Genomic DNA, 20,422 nt, shown 5'->3' with positions numbered 1-20,422 from the left:
ACAGGCGACGTACAATCGGAGAAAGAAGAAGAGCAATATACTTTTTAATATAGTTTTATTTTTATGGTCTTTCTATGTCCAGATGTTTATCCATTGTATCAGTCTTTATTTTACTTCATATTAATCAGATCTAAAATGTCCTTTAAATGTCTATATTTAAAAATAGAAAAACTATGGCTTCAATAAGTGTTATCATAGTTGTGCTTGGTTAAAGATCTTTGGGATTTTCTACAATGGGCACGGGATTAGTTCAGTACCTCAATGACTAGAACAAGATAGCCTATTTGGCGGTGCCAATAACAACGTGTGAATTGACCTTCATATATATGAAGAATCACGAGTTCAGCTTGGGCTGAGACATGTGAAGAATTACGAGTTGGAAACGTGGATTGGTTTCAATCTCCCCACACAGAATTGGGAGTAGATCGATCCCACTCCAAAAGGAGGAGGTTGGGGGTAGATACAAGCATCCTCCATGGTGCTCACTGCTCGGCTCTGCCCTTCAACAACACTCATACCCTACCAACACCAAAGACGAGCGACGACCTTCCAACCCTAGTTGCCGCCATCACCACGGCCTCGGCGGCGGCAAGAGGAGTGGGCAACCGTCCGTCTCGTTTGATTTTTTTAGTTTTTTCCTCCGTCATCCACATTGAGAAGGTGGTGGCAACGATGGCGTGCGGGAATAAGGTCTCTCTGGTCCACTCCCTGCCTCTTCGACTTCCGGTCTGACGTCGACAAAGGATCCGTAAGAGTTTGTGTCTCCAGATCTGTTGGTTCCCTTCAGATATTGCTATTTTCATGTGTCTTTTAAGGAGAACTTTTGGTTGGCTATTGGTTTGGCGACTACGACATCTTCTTTTGTATTGTTCTCTGGCTTGGCCCAAATTTTTTATATCTCGTCTTAAGGTACGAGTGGCTATTGCGGTCTTCAAAATCTGATAGAGAGGGTATTTATACGTGTTGTTTTTCTTTCCTGTTTTTTTTTGCGGTCTTTTTTTCTATTTCCTGTTGATTCAGTGTAATTTTGAATCTTCGACTGGCGACGTACAATCGGAGAAAGAAGAAGAGCAATATACTTTTTAATATAGTTTTATTTTTATGGTCTTTCTATGTCCAGTTGTTTATCCATTGAATCAGTCTTTATTTTACTTCATATTAATCAGATCTAAAATGTCCTTTAAATGTCTATATTTAAAAATAGAAAAACTATGGCTTCAATAACTGTTATCACAGTTGTGCTTGGTTAAAGATCTTTGGGATTTTCTACAATGGGCACGGGATTAGTTCAGTACCTCAATGACTAGAACAAGATAGCCTATTTGGCGGTGCCAATAACAACGTGTGAATTGACCTTCATATATATATATTGCACTCTATTTTGTCTAGGCATTGATATGAAAAGTAGAGTCCTTGTTTTAGTTATGTCATTTTTTTTGTTGATAAAATGCAATGTCGAGTAAAGTTTACCATTTGTGCGGCCGCTAATTAAAACCTCTTGCAAAATTAGATTGTATATCTCATGTGCATTATACTTAAACCCTAGTTTCTAAAAAAACATAAACCCTAGTTATGATGTATTTATGGTAAGAGATTTTTTTCCGACTACATATGATGTGGGAAATTGTCGATGCACTCGAAAACGGGGTCGTGAGCACACTCAAATGAGCCTTCCAATAAAAAAATCACAACTCAATCAAGTTAAGTTGTCAGAGCTGATCCTGAGATTTCAAGGACCTGGGGCAAAACAAAACAAAGGGACCCTAAAGCAACATTTTTCTCAATCTCAATTCCATCTAAATACTCAATGCATCATAATTTATGTTGTATTGTGATGTCCACCACCCAACAAACCAAGGTCATAGATATTAACAGAAAATTTGATTGTCCTTTTCCGTCGACGCTTAAATGTTTTTATTATTAGGTTTGTGCCTACACTAATTATTATCATTCTATTTTTTGTCACCGTGTTTTTAAACAGTAACTAAAAGCATTCCTCGAATTTCTAGCATAAGTAACTATTCTAGAAAAATGACAATATCTCATTTCTTGTTCTCAATCAACTCATATGATAAGTTTATTTTCTCTAATCATTACCAGATGCATACTTTATAGAGAACATCTTGGTAATTAGCACACAAACATGTACGGGGTGATCTTCATAAAATGAACAAACGACCTATAAAAATATATAGAAAAGGAGAGATTTGCATCGGAGAGTAGGTTGATTGGAGGGCCCGAGGCGGCCACCCCTTCTGCCCCCTCGGGGTCGGCCCTGTAAGTTGTGCCTTATGTTGAAGAAGCTTGGTCTCATTCAAGTCTGTTACGAGCCAATCAAGAAAATCATGGTTATTTGTGAAAGCAAAATAGCAAAGAAGAGTTGAAGCCCCAAGCACCCAGAGGATGGCTGCTTCGAGCACGACACCTGGCGCAGCTAAAGAGTAGTGGCACCTTCCTGCATTCCCGGGCATCACATAGATATTGAGAACAATTGAAACCTCCACACGATTACCTCGGACTCAAGCAGACGGGTCGGGCAAAGAACATTTTCTCACGGCCCATACAATGCCATGCCAGGGTGCGGCTATCATTAGTAGCGCGTTGTGGGCTACATATTTTAAGGGAATGATGACACTTTCGCATGAAGGCATCACGGCTCCCCGCGAGATAAGGGTGACAACATACCAGGATGACGCGACTACACATAGCTACTTTTTGACTGACTCTGACGCTCTCGGCCTCAACGCTGACATGTGGAGCCCGAAACGATGACTGTGAGTAGGTGTATCTCAGAGATACACACGATTTGGGGCGAACGTTTACTTACCGCAAGTGACGAGCTTCATGATGACAACGTGTGAAGACCGTAGTAATTTTTACCTTCTACATGAGAGGTCGTTGTGGAATCCTCCCCCCCCACCCCCGAATTCTATATAAGGGAAGGACCATGGCCATTAGAGGGGCGTCGATCCCAAGAACAATAGATCAAACTTTTAGAGAAGAATTAGAGAGAGGAAAGAGAGATGGAAACCCACCCGAGCACCACCTAGATTAGCTGCGAGCACTTAACTCAAGCTTGTACTTCATCTTTTCACCATCCGTCAATACATAAAAGGCAAGAGTAGGGTATTACATCTACATGTGGCCTAAACCTAGGTAACTGCTTGTGTTATTAGATCTTAGGACGCCTGGAGAATTTGTGAGTGTTTTAACCCCTAGTCGAACAACTAAAAGGGACCTCTGTGACCCCTGCTCTCAACGATCACACGTGGACAAAAACCTTAAGAAAAATTACTAGGTAATGATCTATTCATGTTTCATATTTTTCTCTATTGTATTACAACATATTCTACAAGAGTATTTGGGTTTTAAAGATGAAATGTAGACTTGAGTCAACTCCTCGTGGGATCGTTACTCTTACTTTGAAAGCAACTATAACTAACCATGTGCACTTAGAGCATCTCCAACAGTCCGTATGTTCAATTGTTGGTATAAGTGTCCACATCAACAACCAACAACATATCATACAAGCTCTTCAATGGAGTGTATGTTAATCGTATGTAAAATAACTAAGGGGTCCACTAAATATGGAAGAAATAACCATACTTGCCTCGGAGCTTGTGCGTGAACCGTTGCTTCAAGTTCATACAATGTCATTCTCTCTCTTCTTTTATTATACACCATGTCATTAAAATCATCTATGTGGCAATTTTACCAACGATGATCATACGATCATTGGAGATGCCCTTATAGGACACAATAGTGCAATAAGGTTACCCATGAACTAGCTATAAGATGGTGAGGACGGCCCAATTGATGCATGACATGGAGATTACAAGCACCATCAGTGGTTTCTAAAACCATTGGACCGGGAATGCATTCCCCTATATGATATTTGATACGTCTCCAACGTACCGATAATTTATAAAGTATTCATGTCATGTTTGCCTATGTTTACAATACTTTTATATGGTTTTGTTGCACTTTATATAATTTATTTAGAACTAATCCGGACTGACGTTGTTTTCAGTAGAACTACCATAGTGTTGTTTTTTGTGCAGAAATAAAAGTTCTTGGAATTGGGCGAAACTTTTTGACGATTTTTTGAAATAAAAGAGAAATAATGGAGCAAAGAACCACCAGAGGGGGGGCCTGGAGCCCACTAGACACCAGGCCGCGCCAGCCCCCTTGGCATGAGCTAATGTCTAGTGGGCACCTCGTGCCCATCTTGGCATGATTCCAACGCCCAAAAATCCTATAAATATAGAAACCTCTGGAAATAACCGTAGACGAGAAGTTCCACCGCCGCAAGCATGTGTAGCCACTAAAAGTCATTCGGGGCCGTTCCGACACCTTGTCGGAGGGGAAGATCATCTCCGCTAGCCATCTTCATCATCTCAGCAGAGGCTGATAACCCACAAGTATAGGGGATCAATTGTAGCCTTTCTCGATAAGTAAGAGTGTCGAACCCAACGAGGAGCTAAAGGCAGGACAAATATTCCCTCAAGCTCTATCGACCACCGATACAACTCTACGCACACTTTACGTTCGCTTTACCTAGAACAAGTATGAAACTAGAAGTACTAAAAACTAGGGGCTGGTTAGATAAAGAAACAACTACGAGTGTCTAACGAGTGTGGGAAAGTGGTGGTAGGAGTTGCGGAATTGTCCCTAAGCAATTGACTACGTTACTAGATCGATAGAAAGTATCATGTGGGAGAGGCCTCTGCTAGCATGTCATCCCTTACTTGGAATTCTATGCACTTATGATTGGAACTATTAGCAAGCGTCCGCAACTACTAACGTTCATTAAGGTAAAACCCAACCATAGCAATAAGATATATTGGTCCCCCTTCAATCCCATATGCATCACTTTCTATGCTAGGTTTGAAGCTTCTGTCACTCTAGCCTGCCAATACATAGTCCTATCAACATACAACTAACCCTATGGTGTGATCCATGCGTGCGATCATATGATGGGCACCAAAGGACAACAACATAACCACAAGCAAGTTAAACCAACCATAGCAATTCATCAATCACCGATAGGACAACAATAATCTACTCAGACATCATAGGATAGCAACACATCATTGGATAATAATATGTAGCATAAAGCACCATGTTCAAGTAAAGGGTACAACGGGTTGCGGGAGAGTGGACCGCTGAATATAGATGGGGGAAGGTGATGGAGATGTTGGTGAAGATGACGGAGGTGTTGGTGTAGATCGCCGTCACACGATGATGTCCCGGGCGGCATTCCGGCGCCGCCGGGAGAGAGGGGGAGAGAGCCACCCTCCTTCTTCTTCTTCCTTGACCTCCTCCCTAGATGGGAGAAGGGTTTCCCCTCTGGTCCATGGTCTCCATGGCGGCGGAGGGGCGAGAGCCCCTCCTAGATTGGATCTCTCTCTCTGTGTCCTTCTGTTTCTGCGCTCCCAGATTCTTCGTTTCACCGTTTCTTAAATTCCCGGAGATCCGTAACTCCGATTGGGCTGAAATTTTAACACGGTTTTCTTCCGGATATTATCTTTCTTGCGGCGAAAGAAGGGCTCCAACCGCCTTAAGGAGTGGCCACAAGCCTGCCTGCCGCGGGCCCACCCCCTGTCCGCGGCGACAGGGCTTGTGGGCACTCCATGCATCGCCTCGTGTTGATTCTTCTTCCCAAAAATCATAAATATTCCAAAAAATCCCCGTAAGTTTTTATTACGTTTGGACTTTGTTTGGTATGGATATTCTGTGAAACAAAAAACATGCAACAAACAGGAACTGGCACTGGGCACTGGATCAATATGTTAGTCCCAAAAATAGTATAAAAAGTTGCCAAAAGTATATGAAAGTTGTAGAATATTGGCATGAAACAATCAAAAATTATAGATACGACGGAGACGTATCAGAGGCCATTATGAGGAGGGAGTAGTCCGCCCTCGGGGCTGAGGGTTTGTTCCAGTAGCTATGTGTTTAATCTCTCTCTCTCTCTCTCTCCATCGTGTTCTTGAGATGTCATGATATTGATATATCATGATCCTTGTTAATATAGTTGGATCATATGATGTTTGTCGTATGCTATTGTTGTGATGAATTGAGTCTTCCACTTTAAGATCTCATTATGTTGGATTGAATATTCAGGTTTGAGAGCACATGATATATGTCTTGCATGCAGATACCCGTAGTGACATTGGGGTATTCAAATGATTCACTTGATATATGTTGTGGCGTCAACTCGCGGATTCCTGAGGTGACATTGGGGTAATCTAGGCATAGGGGTTGATTGCACGTTTTCACACTATGTTCTCCGGTAAAATCTTGGTGTGCTCCTTGAAGTTCTTTGTGTTGGATTGAGTATTATGAATATGAATTTGTTATGGTATTATTTTAGTACGAACTCTCGATAGATCGATCGGAAACGATAACTTGTTATCTTAGTACGAACTCTTGGAAAGATTGATCGAAAAGAATAACTTTGAGGTGGTTTCGTACCCTACAAACAATTTCTTCTTATGTTCTCCGCTAGATAGGAGCTTTGAAGTGATTCTTCATCGCATGTTAATGGATTGTTATATGATCCAATTATATTAGCATCATCGAGAGATTGCACTAGCGAAAGTACGAACCCTAGGCCTCATTTTCAAGCATTTCAATACCGTTTATGCTCACTTTTGTTACTTGCTACCTTGCTGTTTTTTATTGTTCATATTACAAAAATCAATATCTACTATCATTACTACACGTGTATCACCATCTCTTCGCTAAACTAGTGCACCTATACAATTTACCACTGTATTTGGTGTGTTGGGGACACAAGAGACTTTTTATTATTTGGTTGCAGTGTTGTTTGAGAGAGACCATCTTCATCCTACGCCTCCCATGGATTGATAAACCTTAGGTCATCCACTTGAGGGAAATTTGCTACTGTCCTACAAAACTCTGCGCTTGGAGACCCAACACGAGTCTATAAGAACAAGTTGTGTAATAGACATCAATATTATATAGTAAAGATCCATCACAACCTAAAAATATGACTTATGTCCTAAAACAAGTGAGTTCCCTTTAAATAGATGTATCTCACAATTCTTGGAAGTCAATGTATGGTGAAAGCATCTTCAGTGAAAACAAATGTGGGACATGCAAAATCTGTGTAACACCCACAAATTTTTAATTTGGAATCATGAAGTTTTTGTTATTTTTAAAGAGAGTTATTGGAATTTTTATAAAAACCTCTTTTGGAATCTCTTGGGAAACTTTATTCTTGAGAAAATTTCTTATGAGATTTCTTGAAACAACTTCTGATTTGACAAGAGTTTCTATCTAATTCTTACATGACAGAAATTTCATTGTGAGAGTTTCATTTCTTATTTTTTTTAGAAAATCACAAATTAGTTTATGTTCAGAAAAATTCCTCTAAAATTCTCACTCATTTCTCTCCTCTCCCAAATTCAAGTTTTTCATCCCAATAACCCTCTTCTGTCCTCAAAACATCATCTAAAACAATTTCACAAAGTTTTGAATATGTTTATTAATTTTATCTATTTTAATATGACTCAAGGCTTTTTTCTGTAATCATTCTTGGACCCCAAAAATTTGCAAAGGAACCCAATAGTTCTCTTTAGCTTCTGACCACAAGTAATCTATCCATGATAGCCGTGGGTACCCTCAATCTATTTATCGAAAACCCTTTTTGTTTTGCGGTTCAAATTATTCATATTCTGTTTGACTGAAATTTGGACCAGATTTGATCTTTTTGTTGAAAACCCATCTTTTTCAGCCCCAAAAATTCTGATTTAATTTATTTAGCCTCTAGAACCAATTAGAAGCCTTCCCTCCAAGTTTCAGCTCAAAACTCGTTTTCCTCATGCCGTTTGCTTTCTCTCGAGCACCTGGCATGCACTGGATCAGTGACTGGTCAAATCCGACCACAATCTCACCAGTGCCGAGCGTTGGCGCTTGCTCCGTGTCCCCCGAGCCTATCCATGCGCCGCACGGTCGTTTGGCCGCACCTGGTGTCGGTGGTGAGCTCGCTCGTCGGCGCCAACCTTCCGAGCGGCACCGTGGTGCCCATTGCCGATGCTAGTGAGCAGGACCAGTTGGCTGATGCCGTCCATCGCCCCTGCGAGCTCCGCATGGCCCTTGTGAAGCCTGCAACCCCTTGCCCCACTCTGCAAGATCATCGTCATGGTCTAGACGCACCAGAGCACGCCGAGTGCAGCCGCCGCACCCGTGATCACCTTACCGTTGAACAACAATATTAGTAGAGCAATGAGCTTGATTAGGTGCAAAATGGAACCCCCAAACCTTGTTGTAGCTGTCCCCACCGTCGTAACCACCTGCTGACCTTTTGGTTTGCCGTGATGTGCGCCAGAGCTAGCTCCTTCACGACACTCTCCTCGGCCGTCTATAAATAAAAATCCCATGAGCCATCATCGTCCAGTACCACTCCACACCAACCCTAGACCCACGCCTATCCTCGCGGAGGACCTAGGGAAGGTCCTCTTCCCCGCCTCCGATCGCCCATCCTCCTCGGCCTCCGGCAGAATTCACTGTGGTGAGTGGATGCCCGCAGCCCAAACCTCAACCGTAGCCTTCTAGTGAAGTCGCAACTCTGAGCCGCTCTCCAATTTGATTGATGCAGGTCTCTCAGCCGAGATCCACCTACACCCGAAGCCGTCGTTCGATGGAGTGGAGTTTGCTGTTGACGTGGTGCTCGCCGACGACCCCTTCCACCACCCACCATCACGGAAGGACCCCGTGAGTCTCGTCCTCGAGTTAGTAAATATTTTGTCTCTATTTTTTTCGCTTTGAGCTCTGGCACCACTACAAATCTCTGCTTCCCTCTGCAAAGGGCCTATCTATTTACTTTATGCAAAAAAACTATTTTGAATTTGAGTCTCCATCTTCTCTTATAAAGCACCAGCTGCGGAACATTTTCATCATACTTGAGCATTGGATGTAGCTAATATTTGGATGTGTTGCATAAATGGTCAATGATGCAACATGATGGGCTTGGGATAGCGTTCTTTAGCGTTGATATTTTGAAAGACTTGGTTGCTTGTTGATATGCTTGAGTATTGAAGTTTTCATGTCAAGTTATAGACTATAGCTTTGAATCATCTACATGTCCATATGTCCATGCTTAAAACAAAAGAATCTGATGAACATGTTAGGCAACATTCCACATAAAAAATTATGTTTTTATCATTTACCAACCTGAGGACGATCAGGAATTAAGCTTGGGGATGCTGAGACGTCTCCAACGTATCTATAATTTTTTATTGTTCCATGCTGTTATATTGTCATTCTTGGATGTTTTACAATCATTTTATAGAAACTTCATATCATTTTTTAGGACTAACCTATTGAGATAGTGCCCAGTGCGAGTTGCTGTTTTTTGCTTGTTTTTTCCTTCACAGAAAATCAATATCAGATGAAGTCCAAATGCCACGAAACTTGTTGGAGATATTTTTTTGGACCAGAAGGAAACTTCAGGACGAAGGAAGCCAACTAGGGGAGGCCCAGGCGGCCCACTAGGCACTAGTGTGTGTCCTGGGCCCCTAGCGCGCCCTGGAGGGTAGTGGAAGCCTCGAGCACTGACTCCCCACTGATTTGCGTTGGTTTCGCTCCATGCTTAAAGAGTGATGTAGCACAACGACGACAAGTATTTGCCTTAGTTATGAAACCAATGTACCAATCCAGTAGGAAGATCCACAAGACTATGTAAGCGGTACCTGCACACAAATAACAAATCCTTCCAACCCAATGCGTGCACGGGTTGTCAATCTCTCATGGAGAAACACAATAATGCTCTAAGAATTATGACATGATGTAGACAAGATCTATTCATGTAGGAATAAACCCCATATTTTTCTCCTTAATAGCAACAATACATGCGTGTCATGTCTCCTTCTGTCACTGAGATTGAGCACCGCAAGATTGAGCCCATCACAAAGCACCTCTTCCCATTGCAAGATAAAAGATCAAGTTGCCCAAACAAAAACCAAATATTAGAGAAGAAATATGAGGCTATGATAATCAAGAATGGATATAATTTCATAGACTTGATCATAAACTCACAATTCATCGGATCCCAACAAACACACCGCAAAAGATAGAGTTACATCAAATAGTTCTCCAAGAGACCATTGTATTTAGAAGCAAAACGAGACACAAAGCCATCTAGCTACTGCCTACAGACTCGTAGGTCTAATATGAACTACTCATGCATCATCGAAGGAGCATCAATGAGGATGATGAACTCCACCATGATTGTGTTTCTCTGCGGAAAGAGCTCTAGATTGCTTTTCGTGGCTTCTCAAACTTGCGGCGACTGAAACGATTTTTGGTCGAATCCTCTAGGGTTTCTGGAATATTGGGGTATTTATAGAGCTCAGAGGTGGTGGAGGAGGTGCCCGAGGCCCTCACCACCCACCAGGCCATGCCAAGGGCCTTGGACGCACCCTGGTGCCTGATACGTCTCCAACGTATCTATAATTTTTGATGGTTCCATGCTATTATCTTGTCATCTTTGGATGTTTTGTATGCATGAATATGCTATTTTATATCTTTTTTGGGACTAACCTATTAACTCAGTGCCAAGTGCCAGTTTCTGTTTTTTCCGTGTTTTTACCTTTTTCAGAGAATAATATTTAACGGAGTCCAAACGGAATAAAACCTGCGGGATGATTTTTTCCATAACAAAAGATACGCACGGGATTTGAGAACCAAGGCAAAGTACCTCGGGGGAGGTGACAAGCCCCCTAGCCGCGGCCTGGGGGGCGCCTAGCAGGCTTGTGGGCCCCATGTGGCTCCTTTGCCCTACCTCTTCCGCCTATAAATTCTCTAAAAATCCAAAACCACCAGAGAGAGCCATAAAAACACTTTTCCGCCGCCACAAGCTTTTGTCTCCACAAGATCCCATCTGGGGACCGTTCTGGTGCCCTGCCGGAGGGAGGATTCGTACACGGAGGGCTTCGATGACCCACAAGTATAGGGGATCTATCGTAGTCCTTTCGATAAGTAAGAGTGTCGAACCCAACGAGGAGCAGAAGGGTCTGACAAGTGGTTTTCAGCAAGGTAATATCTGCAAGCACTGAAATTATCGGTAACAAGTGTTTGTGTGGTGAGATGATTCGTACAAGCAACAAGTAACAAAAGTAGCAACGGTGCAGCAAAGTGGCCCAAGCCCTTTTGTAGCAAGGGACAAGCCTGGACAAAGTCTTATAGGAGGTAAAACGCTCCCGAGGACACACGGGAATTTCTGTCATGCTAGTTTTCATCATGTTCATATGATTCACGTTCGTTACTTTGATAGTTTGATATGTGGGTGGACCGGCGCTTGGGTACTGCCATTACTTGGACAAGCATCCCACTTATGATTAACCCCTCTCGCAAGCATCTGCTACTACGAAAGAAAAATGAAGACAAAGTCTAACCATAGCATTAAACTAGTGGATCCAAATCAGCCCCTTACGAAGCAACGCATAAACTAGGGTTTAAGCTTCTGTCACTCTAGCAACCCATCATCTACTTACTACTTCCCAATGCCTTCCTCTAGGCCCAAATAATGGTGAAGTGTTATGTAGTCGACGTTCACATAACACCACTAGAGGAGAAACAACATACAACACATCAAAATACCAAACGAATACCAAATTCACATGACTACTTATAGCATGACTTATCCCATGCCCTCAGGAACAAAAGTAACTACTCACAAAGCATAATCATATTCATGACCAGACAGGTAATGAGTAGCATCAAAGATCTGAACATAAACTCTTCCACCAAGTAATCCAACTAGCATCAACTACAAAGAGTAATTGAAACTACTAGCAACCTTACAAGTACCAATCGGAGTCGCGAGACGGAGATTGGTTACAAGAGATGAACTAGGGTTTGGAGATGAGATGGTGCTGATGAAGATGTTGATGGTGACGAGTCCCCTCCGATGAGAGGAGTGTTGGTGATGACGATGGCGACGATTTCCCCCTCCGGGAGGGAAGTTTCCCCGGCAGGATCGCCCTGCCGGAGCTCTAGATTGGTTCTGCTCAAGTTCCGCCTCGTGGCGGCGGCGAATCCTCAAAAAAGCCTCCTCCTGATTGTTTTCAAACCGAAACCCTTCTTGTAGCAAAAGAGGGGGGCCAGTGGGCCAGCTGGGTGCCCACAAGCCCCCTAGGCGCGGCCAGGGGGGTGTCCGCGCCTAGCAGGCTTGTGGCCACCTGCTGGCGCCCCTTTGGCACTTCTTCAGCCCAGTATTTTTTATAAATCCCAACAAAAATCATAGTTGATTTTCACGGCTTTTGGAGTTGCGCAGAATAGGCATCTCAAACTTGCTCCTTTTTCAGGCCAGAATTCCAGCTGCCGGCATTCTCCCTCTTCATGTAAACCTTGCAAAATAAGAGAGAAAAGGCATAAGTGTTGTACCGTGAAGTGAAATAACAGCCCAAAAAGCGACAAATATCAACATGAAAGCATGATGCAGAATGGACGTATCAACTCCCCCAAGCTTAGACCTCGCTTGTCCTCAAGCGAAAGCCTAGATCAATAAACATGCGCACATGTTTAGGGAGAGAGGTGTCGACAAAACAAGACACGAACATGCATGCATCATGATCACGATCAGAACAACAATACCAACATATAATCTCTCATGCTAAAGTGACAATTCCTTCACAAAGTAATGCATGGATCAAAAACCTTACCGAGAAGTAACAACCGATAGCCTTTAGTCATTGAAGCAATTGCAATTTATCACAACATTAGAAAGAGTCAAATAAGACCTTGTAAAGCAAATCCACATACTCAATCATCTTTTCATTCCCTACAATTGCTACAACTCACGTGGTACTCATGAGATCAAAGTTTCAGCTGGACACAGAGAAAGATAGGGGCTTATAGTTTCGCCTCCCAACTGCTTACCTCAAGGTAATGTCAACAATAATAATTCATGAATACTTACTTCCAAGTTGACATATGAATATAGATCTTTCCCAAGCATATGACGTTAGCCAAGATAAAGGTGAAACAAGGAATTGGTGAAGATCACCATGACTCTTTCAAGGGCAAAAAGTAAAGGTACAAGATAGGCCCTTCGCAGAGGGAAGCAGAGGTTGTCATGCGCTTTTGAGGTTTGGATGCGTGTCCTCTTAGTGCGGAGGAACGTCACTTTATATTGCCTCCTGTGATAAAGAACTTTATTATGCAGTTTGTTGCTTTTATGTCTTCCTCATCACAGGTTCGTACAGAGCTTATTTTCCACACACTAATAGATCATACATATTAGGGAGCAATTTTTATTGCTTGCACCGATGACAACTTACTTGAGGGATCTTATTCAATCCATAGGTAGGTATGGTGGACTCTCATGGCAAAAGTGGGTTGATGGTTTATGGATGCACAAGTAGTATTTCTACTTGGTGCGGGAGTTTTGGCTAATATGAGGTGGAAGCAATCGTCACATGCTAAGGGATCTCTAATCATATAACATTGTTCGGAACCAAGCAAACACAATTCATTATGTTGCCTTCCTTGTCCAACATCTACTTCTAAGCATGCAATAGTTTAGTGAGTGTTCACAATCAAAGATGGTGTCAAAGATGATATATTTATATGTGAACCTCTCCTTCTTTATCACTTCCTATTAATTGCAACAATGACCAAGGTCTACGTTTGTCTACCCTCAACAAGTTTCAATCATCATTATTTTTATGTGTGAAGCCATCACTTCCCATAAGATCATTACATGATCTTTCATGCTTTTGTTCTTTTCTCACTCTTTTGATCATGGCAAAAGGCAAAGCCCTCAACTAAGACACTCTTTATTATATGGCTCACGAGCTCGAATACATCGGGGGTGACACAAAGCAAGACTCAAGCCTAAAACACTAAGACCTTTATTCTACTAGAGAAAGAGAAAACTGAAAAGGAACAAACTAAAACAAAGGTAAAGGCAAAAGATGTGATGGTGATACGATACTGGGGCAACTCCCCCAAGCTTGGCACAAGCCAAGGAGATTGCCCATACCCATGCTTAGTTGTCTTCCTTTGGAGGTGATGGTGGTGGAGTTGTTGCAGAGGTCTTGAGCTTGTTTAATTTCCACTTGAGCATAAATTCTGCTCCCTCAGATCATCATTTTCCTCTTCAAGCTTCAACACCCTTTGGCATAATTCCTGCTTACTCTCCTGCAAGAAACGAGAAGGGATAAACTAAGTCTTAGGCTTCTTCCTTGAGTCACGGAGGCTCGACTTCTTGAACTCCACATGCGTGTGTCCAGGTTGAGGTAGAGGAGCCTCCTCTTCATCGAAACTTGTTTGTTCCTTCCCCTTGGGATCATAATCTTCTTCCTCATCAGTGGTCCAGCCATAAGGATCCAAGTCCCCATAGAGCTTGGGGTTAGCAAGGTAATCTGCCACATAGCTCCCCCCTGTGAATCTTGAGAAGACATCTTGCCCTAAATCTGCGGCAGAAAACAGGCTTGAAACGAAAACAGAGGAAATCTGCATGATACAAGGGTCAGACCTTACAGGAGAATATATAATGATTTTTTCCAGACCAGAAGGAGTACTTCACACGAAAACGGAGTCTGGGAGGCACACAAGGTGGCCACAAGCCCCCCAGGCACGGCCAGGGGGTGGGCCCACGCCTGGCAGGCTTGTCGCCTCCTCATGCGCTTTCCGGACTACTTCCAATTTTTCTATTTTTTCAAATATTCCAAAACGGAGAAAAATTCCTACTGGAAAAGTTTTGGAGTCTGTTTTCTTACCGAATCACATACCTCTTCGTTTTCAGAGTCTGAAAGAGGCTGATAAATATCCCTTAGGCATTCTTCGAGAGTTATGGTATTGATAATATTGCTTTCAACATTTATGGGAGTACCTGAGATATAATGCTTGATTCTCTGCCCGTTTACCACTCTCGGACAATTACCTTCCGTGTTGTTGATCTTGATAGCACCAGAATGATATACTTCCTCAACAATACAGAGACCTTCCCATTTAGAGAGAAGCTTGCCTGCAAAGAATCTTAAACGAGAATTATATAGCAAGGCATAATCACCTACATTGAACTCACGCTTTTGTATCCTCTTATCATGCCACCTCTTAACCTTCTCTTTGGACAACTTGGCATTCTCATATGCCTGAGCTATCCATTCATCAAGCGAGCTAATGTCAAATAACCTCTTCTCACCAGCAAGTTTGAAGTCAAAGTCGAGCTCTTTGATTGCCCAATAAGCTTTTTGCTCTAGCTCAAGAGGTAAATGACATGCTTTACCGTACACCATTTTGTACGGAGACATGCCCATGGGATTCTTATAGGCAGTTCTATAAGCCCATAGTGCATCATCGAGTTTCTTAGACCAATTCTTTCTAGACCTGTTGACAGTCTTTTGCAGAATTAGTTTAATCTCTCTGTTGCCTAGCTCTACTTGACCACTGGACTGAGGGTGATAGGGAGACACAATTCTATGGTTGACATCGTACTTAACAAGCGTTTTACGGAAAGCACCATGAATGAAATGTGAACCACCGTCGGTCATTAGATATCTAGGGACTCCAAATCTAGGGAAAATAACTTCATTAAGCATCCTGATAGAAGTGTTGTGATCAGCACTACTAGTGGGGATAGCTTCTACCCACTTAGTGACATAATCAACATCAACTAGGATATGAGTATACCCATTGGATTTTGGAAAAGGTCCTATATAATCAAAGCCCCAGACATCAAATGGTTCAATGACAAGTGAATAGTTCATAGGCATTTCATGACGTTTACTAATATTACCTATTCTTTGACATTCGTCACAAGACAAGACAAACTTACGGGCATCCTTGAAGAGAGTGGGCCAATAGAAACCTGATTGCAATACCTTGTGTGCAGTTCTATCTCCCGCATGGTGTCCTCCGTAGGCCTCGGAGTGACACTTCTGTAGGTTATGTCCCTGTTCATGTTCAGGTACACAACGTCTAATAACACCATCTACTCCTTCCTTATAAAGGTGAGGATCATCCCAAAAGTAATGTCTCAAGTCAAAGAAGAATTTATTCTTTTGCTGGTATGTGAAACTAGGTTGTATATATTTGGCAACGATATAGTTTGCATAATCAGCATACCACGGTGCACTACGTGAAGCATTGATGACATTCAATTGCTCACCGGGAAAGCTATCATCAATAGGTTGTGGGTCATCAAGAACGTTCTCCAACCTAGACAAGTTATCTGCTACTGGGTTATCAACACCATTCCTCTCGACAACGTGCAAATCAAATTCTTGTAGCAAGAGAACCCATCTGATGAGTCTAGGTTTAGCTTCTTTCTTCTCCATGAGGTACTTAATAGCAGCGTGATCAGTGTGAATAGTGACTTTGGAATCAACTATGTAAGACCTGAACTTTTCACATGCAAACACGACTGCTAAAAATTCCTTTTCCGTAGTGTCGTGGGTATAAGTCTGACAGTAGATGTGTAGGGTACGAAAGGATGGGCAGAGCCTTAGCTACGGCGAGGTTGTATGAGTTCAGGCCCCTATGCGGTGGAGGTAAAAGCCCTACGTCTCAGTGCTCTTGGGAGCTTAGTGTCGAGTGGAATATAGGATTACAGTAAATGCCAACCCCTGCACCAGTGGGGAAGGGCGGCTTATATAGAGTGCGCTGCCCTTCACAACGGCCCGGTGGACAGGGGTGGAGTAGTGGCGAATAAATGCCTACGTTACAGGTAACGTATGCCTTAAATTCTAATAATGGTGTATGAAAACGTATGACCGTTGCCCTCCTGGTAGGTTACGATGTACAGAGTGGAATTCAGTCGGTACGATAAATATGCTCCGAATGCTCGTCACCGACTGGATGATGGGGGGTCCTTAGTTCAGTCGGAACTGTCTAAGGGCCTTGCCCTCTATGAAGGGTAGTCCTTGGGTAGGACCTATAGGGCAGGCCTATGACCCTACCCTGGGACTATAACCCCATCATTAGTCCCCGAATGGATCGGGGTTGGAACGACGAAGTGGTGCCTGGAGTACGGATCCGACTGGTATGGATGTGACTTTGGCGTTGTTTGCCTCGATCCATTTTATCCTTTCGACTAGTGATCCGAGTGAATATACCAGTGGAACGAACCGTCAGGGACCGAGTGCTTCCGCGGAATCTTTTGATGTGACTGGTCAAACTGACAGCGGCGGATTTTCTGGGATCTTCAAATTTCGGTTGCCGCACGCTCAGCGGGGATGTTGACATCGTCATCGAGTAGTTTCTGCTGCCTCGATTACCACGCCTTTATCTTCTCCACTAATATCGCAGCAGCCGGTCGGGGGATAAGATTTTGGGGCCACGTGTTAGTGACCCAGTCGGAACCTTATTTAAGCCTCTCCGGCGGGGGTTTCTTGTTGCGCTGCCCTTGTTACTCGCACTCGCCTCACTTCTCCCGTAGCTCCCTGCGTGTTCCAAGCCTCCTCCTTCCTCTCCTCCTCTGCGGATCTGCTGCCTTCACCATGACGAAGGGGCAGACGAGCAAGCTCGAGTCGCAGAAGAAGAAGAAGAAGAAGAAGAAGGCTCCTGCTGAGCGGCGACAGCGAGCACTACCTGCGGGTTGGATCCAGGGGGATTTCCTCCCCTCCACGGTGACGGCGGACGACCTGCTGGAGCTGGTGGAGCAAGGCATTATTGCCAACAAGTCATGGAGGCTGCCGGCGGAGGGCGTGACGGAGCCGGCGCCGCAGGAGGGTGAGCGCGTCTTGCTGCTCAGCCACGTGTATAGGGGCTTCTCCTTGCCTCCCCACCCCTTCTTTAGAGGTATTATGAATCACTTCGGGGCGCAGCTCCATCATTTTCCTCCCAACGCGATAGCCCATCTCGCCGCATTCGTCACTCTGTGCGAGTGCTTTATTGGATGTGCCCCCCATTGGGGGCTCTTTAAGTACATCTTCTCCGCTAGGTCTCAGACTGTCAAAAAGCTTAGCCAGTCGGATGATAAAACCCATCTCCTCCAGCTCTGCGGGGGCTTAGGTTTCCAAAAGAAAACAAAGAGTAGCTACCCCCCTCTCCAGCTGTCAGAGTCAGTTAGGAACTGGCAACCGACCTGGTTCTACTACCAGGACATAGCTTGTCCGAATGCCGCGACTGGGTTGCCGCCCTTTAGCCTAGACCGTCCGACCCCTCCCAGGCAGCTCGCGCTCTCAAAGTTGGAAAAGATCCAGATCCAACCTCTGGTCGACGCGCTGATAGCTGTCGTCCGCAAGGGAGTCACCGGCACAGATTTGCTGGAGACTTTTCTGGGTCGGCACATCCAGCCGTTGCAAGCCCGACACCACGCCATGTGGCACTACGTGGGGCCTGAGGATTCCACTCGGACTCATCCAGAGTGCGTGACTGGGGAGACCGTGACAGCGTGGGTCCGCGGCATTACAGGCGCATGTGACAACACCCAAGGAGCCCGGCCAGTGAGGCCCTTCCGCGCCGACAATCCTCCTCCGAATGAGGTGAGTGCATCTTGTCGAGTGCCTTCAATCTTCTTAGATCTATCGCTTTTCTTGTGTCGCCGCCTGGTGTATGACGTTGTCGACTGTATTTTGTGTAGGAGTGGACCAACTGGCACTCTCCCGTCTCGAACGGGAATCCCGCTGAGGAAGAGGAGGGCAGCCAGGAGGGCAGCATGGATAGCGCCGAGTACGTCTCCAACAGTGGGGAAACGGAGGAGGAGTCTGGTGAGGAGGAGGGCGAGGTTGGGGAGCAGAGCTCGCCACCTCCACCATCAGAGCCTCGAACTTAGCGCCGTCACGAACCCGCGGCTCCGCCGGCTCCTCCAGCAGCTCCGAGTGCTCCGCCTGCTTCTCCCGTGGCGCCGAGTGCTCCGCCAGCTCCTCCCGTGGCTCCGAGTGCTCGGAGCGTGAAGAGGACCAGGGACGCTGCTGCCGAGCCCATGGACCAACCGTCCAAGGTGGCCAAACCGAGTGGGTCCAAGCCTCGGAAAGCTTTGCCTTGGATGAGGATCGCTGTTCCAGTTGCCTCAACGTGAGTGTCTTGTTCTCCCATCTTCTTTCAAAATTTGATTGAACTCATGCTTATCGGTCGAGTGGATTTTACTCGATAGAGCTGCTACCTCCGCCACCTCTCTGCCGCGCCAGGACGATGATCCCATGGATACGGATAACGCTGCCACATCCCAGCAAGGTACGTTGTGACGACTCCGAGAGTTTGCATTATTGTTTCGCGAGTGCGGCCTTTAATCTTGCCCTTTTTCCGTAACCTCATGTTGTTCAGTCGGGCTTCCTTCGGAGGTGATTCATCTCGAGGAGGACGACCAAAGGGGATCAGGGCCAACTTTGGCGCCTGTCCTTGAGGTTGTTCCATCTGCTGCTGCTCCCACTATGGACGCGCCGCCGACCGAGACGATGCCGTCGACTGAGGCGGTGCCCCTCACGGCGGAACCGACTGGAGCGGGACTTGGGATGCCCAAGGAGTCTTCTGTCGTGCCAGGTCCGTCGACCGTCCAGTACGACGCCCGACACCTCCCGGAAGACCAAGTGGGAGCCGCCAAGGAGGCCATGGTGCAAGTGGAGTTGATGGTGGGTGATGCCAAGGGAGCGTACGACTCCATCGCGTCTTTGTACAAGAGAAGCTTGGAGCTCTGGGACAATATCCGAGTAAGTGCGCTAGTAAGTGTTTACTTTCCTCTTGTAACCCACTGGGGGTTTAAGTGATATACTCTGATACAGTAGGATTATTTTGCAGTGGGTTCACTCCGAGTGAACCCAATGGGTGAAGTCCCCGAGACTTCTGTCGAGTGCTTGCACCGGCAGTTGTCTTTATATGCATTTTCAGTTATCTGAGCAGATTAGAGCTGGTCTGCCCGAATATTACTAGTGGGGGCACTCGGAGTGCATCCAATGGATGTAGTCCCCGAGAGTAGTGTTACTCAGGTCGGGTAATAGCATTCTCGTAGATTTGTCTGTTTGTCATGTAGCTCAATAGGGCCTGCCTGTTCGAGCTTCATGCCACTGGGGTCACTCTTAGTGAACCCACTGGGTGTAGTCCCCGAGACCGTTGTCGAGTGCTTGCATCGGCAAGGGTTTGAAGAACTTTGAGCTTTGTTTGTTTTCCTTGTTGAATGTGTCTGAGCTTCCCTTTGCGCTGATTTGGCACAAGACTTGCGAAATGGGATCCGCGTACAATACTCTGAAGGCTGAAAAGGTTCAGCTTGCTGCGGAATTGGAGGCGGCTGTGAATGACTTGGCTGGTGTGAAGGGGGCTCTTGCTGACCGAGAGAAGTCTTTGGAGGAGTCCCGGGAGACCAACAAGGCATTGGTGGCCGAAATTGAGAAAATGGGCAAGCAAAGAACTGAACTAATGGGTCAGATGAAGGTGATGAACCGTCGATGCATTTCGCAGGAGAAGTATGTCAACGACTGGGCAAGGAAGATGATTGCACTGCTCGGTGGTA

This window comes from Hordeum vulgare, chromosome 5H (assembly GCF_904849725.1).
Source record: "Hordeum vulgare subsp. vulgare chromosome 5H, MorexV3_pseudomolecules_assembly, whole genome shotgun sequence".
In the NCBI taxonomy this organism is placed as follows: domain Eukaryota; kingdom Viridiplantae; phylum Streptophyta; class Magnoliopsida; order Poales; family Poaceae; genus Hordeum; species Hordeum vulgare.
Note: the sequence above shows the minus strand (reverse complement) of the source record.